At 39.5% G+C, this 5,401-nt stretch overlaps 1 pseudogene; it reads right to left on the reverse strand.

Annotated features, from left to right (window-relative positions):
* Positions 1-2,371: 2,371 nt before the first annotated feature.
* On the reverse strand, positions 2,372-4,461 carry LOC116863098 (annotated as a pseudogene).
* Positions 4,462-5,401: the final 940 nt, after the last annotated feature.

The raw sequence follows: 5,401 nt of genomic DNA on the forward strand, positions 1-5,401 counted from the left end.
TTAGATTTGATTGGAACTCATTGAGCTCATTGTGAACATCATCCCTGGTGGCTTTCAGTTCTGCTGTAATCAATTCTGTTTGGTCATCCATGGCTTTCTCCAACCAAGCTATTGCTTGCATAATTGTTAGCCTGAATTCCCTTTCCGACATATTTTCTATGTCAATAGCCATTAGCTCTGTTGCAGATGGCCCAGCCTCTGAATTTTTCTTCTATTGGGCATTCCTCCTCCTAGTCATTTTTGTGAGAGATGGTTGCACGGATGTAGCTGGTGTATCAACTATGGTGTCGTCAAAATGCACCGTGGAACACTTCTGAGCAATCAGGAGTCCCCACCCAAACGAAAGAAACAAGAAAGAGAGAAAAAAGAAAAGAAAAAGAAAAAAAGAAGAGAGAGAGAGAGAGAGAGAGAGAGAAAGATAAAAGAGAAGGCTCAGCCCAAATGGGCCCCAAGGTAAGATTTATGACATATACAAACAAAAAAAAAAAAACCAAACAAGAAGACTGATAAATGTATATGACAAGAGAAAAAAAATACATATAAAAGCAAAAAAAAAAAAAAAAAAGAACCCCCTCAAAAAGATCCCCAGTATAAGATTTATATATTCTCAGGACACATACAAATACACAGAAGCACTGGTGGAAGAATAAGATAGGAGACTTCAAAGGTAACACGATGTCAATAAAAACGTATCTATCAATAATCACTCTCAATGTGAATGGCCTAAATGCGCCCATAAAACGGCACAGGGTTGCAGATTGGATAAAATGACAGGACCTATCCATATGTTGTCTACAAGAGAACCATTTTGAACCTAGAGATACACCCAGACTGAAAGTGAAGCGATGGAGAAGCATCTTTCATTCCAGTGGGCCTCAAAAGAAGGTTGTGGTAGCGATTCTCATATCCGATAAATTAGATTTTAAACTAAAGACTATTTAAAACATAAAGACTGTAGTCAGAGATACAGAAGTACACTACATCATTCTTTTATTTTTTACAGCTTATACCACAACTTTTATTAGAAAAGTTATACATAACATAGCATCAACTATTTTCAAGAACAATATTAAACCCGATAAGCAACAAAACCAGACTAACAAAATGTGTTAACAAGAAACTAATGACCTTTCTATAATCAAACATTCAATTATCTACAAATAACTTTTTACAAAGGGAGAAAAATCCATGGTTTACAGGCACATATTGAAAATAAAGCTGCAATAGTAATTTTATACACTTACCATTCTCAAGAAACTGAATCACCAAAACAGTAATTACAAGTTCACTAATTTAAAACATTTCACATAATTTAAAATTACTGGGTATACACTGAAGTCTGAGTTTCAAAAGTGATTTTTTTTTTCCCCACAAAAGTGCCAACACTTAAGCTAGAACTTTCAGTGTGTGAGTAATTTTGCCCTAAAAAGTTAAGACATGTTCTGATAATCATAACAGTCACATAATTTCTGGTGCTACCTGGTCTGTTAATAATAAAGCCTTTATTTGGATGCTTTTCTTAAATTATAGGAAACTGGATATAGGATTGCTGTTGCAAAGCCATTAAAATAGAGTTTCAAACACAGGAGTGTGCAGCATTGGGAAAAGATCAGTACTAAAACTTATAATAAATATCAGAGAAGCCATTAGTTATTAACAGCATTGTCTGCTTAAGGGTTAAGTCAACCAGGTGTCTCATTTCCCATCAGTCTGTCCTTTTAGTTGGCATAGCAATTTCCATTTTCATGATCTGAGTACTCAAATATATCCAAACATCTTTTTAAAACTTTGATTTAGAGCTTCTGTAAAGTTATAAACGTTTTTATATTCTACTCTAAAAAGTCTACTTCTGCTCATTTTAGAGCCTCCTAAAACAAAACAACAGATTTTAGGATAGTCAGGTTCATTAAAAAGTTTCAAATGGAATGACTTACCAAAGAATATTTTAAACCAAGGCCTATCATTCTGTAGCTGAAGGGGTTTAGTTGACAGCACAATTTCACACACCCTCTTGGTCATTATGGAATTACACTTTAAAATAGTATCTCAAGAGGACAGTCTGTTTTGGCCACCATCCCCCAAAACAGCTGTTAACAAGACTGCCAGTGTTACTAGTCGGAAAAGACGACTTATTTCTCTCAAAGACTCACACTTAATTGTCAAAATTTTTTTCCCTGACATGTTTTCCTTTCCAATGCGGTGATGGAGAACTATGATAAAAATCCTGATTTTCAACTGCTACTCGACATTTACATGCGCCAATATTGCACACATCTGTTCTCAACTGTTAAAATGATCTTCCGGGTCCTTGGGTGTGCCTGTTTTCTCCATCAGACCACAAACACATCCATATAAGCAGTTTCCAGAAATTGATAAAATACTGGAAAAAAATGAAGAAGGCAGAGACTTTGTACAGACAAAAATCTAAATTTCCTCAAAGGGTTTTGTGTGCCCTACACATGGGGGCGATTCATATACACTAGTGAAATGCACACTAGCTAAAATGCTTCTAGCTGCTCAAATAATGTGGAACCTTGGTCCAGGTGTTGCAATGATGTCACTGTATGGTTCTTCCTGCATCAGCTCAATAGCTTGCTGCTTTTTAAGAACCAAGAAGCTGTAGAATTTCGCTGCAGCTTGCTTTCTGTTTGTGTTTCGACATAACTCAAGCAAACTGATGGATTCAGCTCCAGTTTTAGCAAGAGCTCGCTGAAGCCCATGAAGCATCTGCTGAGTCCTTTTGTTCCATCTTCTTTCTTCTTGATCCTGATCACCTCTGGAAGCATCTTCATCCTCCTCCCCTTCATCATCTTCTTTCTCCTTCTCTTTCTCTGGCAGAAGTTCTAACTCCGGAATTAACTGACAGATGTTTGGAGGCTCCTCAGGGGGCAGCTCTACAGGGGGCATTTCCACCTGCTCTACCTGCTGGGGAGGGATCACAGGCTCTGGATCAATTTGTCCTGCTTTTCGCTTGACTCCCTGAGGAGGTGGTGGAGGCATGGCTGACTCATCCATGTTGGTCCTGCTGGTCTCCATCACGGACTCCTGGAGGCGGCTTGGCTCTTCCAAAATGGGCTCATCAATAACATCACGCTGCTGGTGCTGCTGCTGCTGGTCCTCTCTGGGAACCTCTGGATTTTCAAATTCTTTGAGAAATTCATCCAAATTATCAGCCTCTCCTCCTTTCCTCCTTTTTCTAAGATCTTCTAGTACTAGTGGTGTAAGACAGCGTGTAAAGAGCTTCAGTAGTCTGTTGTTCCATAAAGGCTGAGCAGGTAAGGAGAAGAGTTTTTCCACTCCCCCTGTCTCTTTCCACGTCATCAATTTCTTGGTGGGTGGTGCCAGATCCAAAGTAGTAACAATATCAGAATAATCACTAAGTCGAGCTCTAATTGTCTTACTATCCAACTCTTTGACACTGTCAACAATCAGCTTCCTCTTCCTCTTGGCTTTTGTTTCTTTGACAGTGATATCAATAGGTTCCAGAGCAAAGGCTTCTTCCTCATTTGGAACAAGTGTTGTCTGATCAGTCATAGTTGGCATTGGTTCAACAGGATCAACCGAATCAGGACTATCAGGCCCACCCATTGATACATTATCATCCTCGTCCATATCATCATGCGCCGGCTGTTCTGGCAACATCACACCTGCCTCAGACAGGGCGGGGGGATCGTCAAAGATACCGCCATCATTATTACTTATAAGTTTGTCATCTAATATACCACCATCATTTCCTTCTCCAAAATTGTCATCTTTATATTGGTCTTCATATTCTAAGTGATTAATTTTCTCGTTCAGATTGCTGGTGCTCTGTTCAGGCTCTAACAGGAGGTTAGAAGTGCTAGTGCTCACTAACATGTCATCATCCTCAAAAGCACTTCCTTCTCTCATGATCTCACGATCATCCATTCCAAAGTCACCAAAATCATTTTCTTGTAGAATACTGATGTTCCCAACTTCTTCTCTCATGGTTATTTCTTCCACTCTACTCTGGTTCAGGCTGAACTGCTGGGCCACATCGATGTCATCTAAGTCAGGCAGTGGCTGATCAAAGTCATGAAATTCTTCAGGTAAGGTAATAGCATTGTAAGCAGCTTCTCAATTTTCCTCAGGGAGGTCAACAACACCTGGCTGAAAAGCCATTTTTATTTTAATGAACGCTTCATTACAGTCTGCAAGGAGGTATTTGGCTTTTCTGTGATAGATTCGAGCTACTCCCAGTAAGAGATGTCCTGATGTTCGGAGTGCCATCTTCACCTTTGGTGAGATGATTCTCTCCACACTGCTCTCTAAATTACACTCAAACACATGGGCTTTGGTTAGCTTCTTATCCCAATGGGCTGCTAGCCAAATTTTGGCCAGAGGCCCTCTCTTACTGAGGACAAAATGTGCATAGAACATTGTTCTGGCTGATTATGAAACAGGAGGAAACCTTGCTCTCCGCCGGGGAGCTGGGCGGGCTGGGTGGCCTGGGGAGGGTGACACTACATCATTCTTAAAGGGACTATCCACCAAGATGATCTAACAATTGTAAATATCTATGCCCACAATATGGAAGCAGCCAATTGCATAAGAAAACTGTTAATCAAGATAAAGAGTCATATTGATATGAATACATTAATAGTAGGAGATCTTAAGACGCCTCTCTCAGAAATAGACAGATCATCAAAGCAGAAAATCAATAAAGAAACAAGAGCATTGAATGACACACTGCACCAGATGGACCCCATATATATATACAGAACATTCCACCCTAAAACAACAGAATACTCATTCTTCTCAAGTGCACATGGAACCTTCTCCAGAATAGACCACATACTGGGTCACAAATCAGGACTCAACCGATGCCAAAAGACCGAGATTATTCCCTGCATATTCTTAGATCACAATGCTTTGAAACTGGAGCTCAATCACAAGGAGAAGTTCAGAAAAAACTCAAATACCTGGAAGCTAAAGACCACCTTGCTTAAGAATGCTTGGATCAACCAGGAGATCAAAGAACAACTGAAACAATTCATGGAAACCAATGAGAATGAAGATACTTCAGTCCAAAGCCTATGGGATACAGCAAAGGCGGTCCTAAGGGGGAAATACATAGCCATCCAAGCCTCCCTCAAAAAAATTGAAAAATCCAGAACACAGCAGCTGTCTCTACACCTAAAAGAACTGGAGAATCAACAACAAATCAAACCAACTCCACACATAAGAAGGGAAATAATCAAGATTAGAGCTGCGATCAATGAGGTAGAAACCAGAGATACAGTAGAACGTATCAATGAAAGTAGAAGCTGGTTTTTTTGAAAGAATCAATAAGATCGATAAACCATTGGCCACACTAATCCAAAAGAAAAGAGGGAAATCCCAAATTCATAAAATTATGACTGAAAAGGGAGAGATCACA

Source organism: Lontra canadensis, unplaced genomic scaffold, assembly GCF_010015895.1.
Source record: "Lontra canadensis isolate GAN:19392208 unplaced genomic scaffold, GSC_riverotter_1.0 scaffold520, whole genome shotgun sequence".
In the NCBI taxonomy this organism is placed as follows: Eukaryota; Metazoa; Chordata; class Mammalia; order Carnivora; family Mustelidae; genus Lontra; species Lontra canadensis.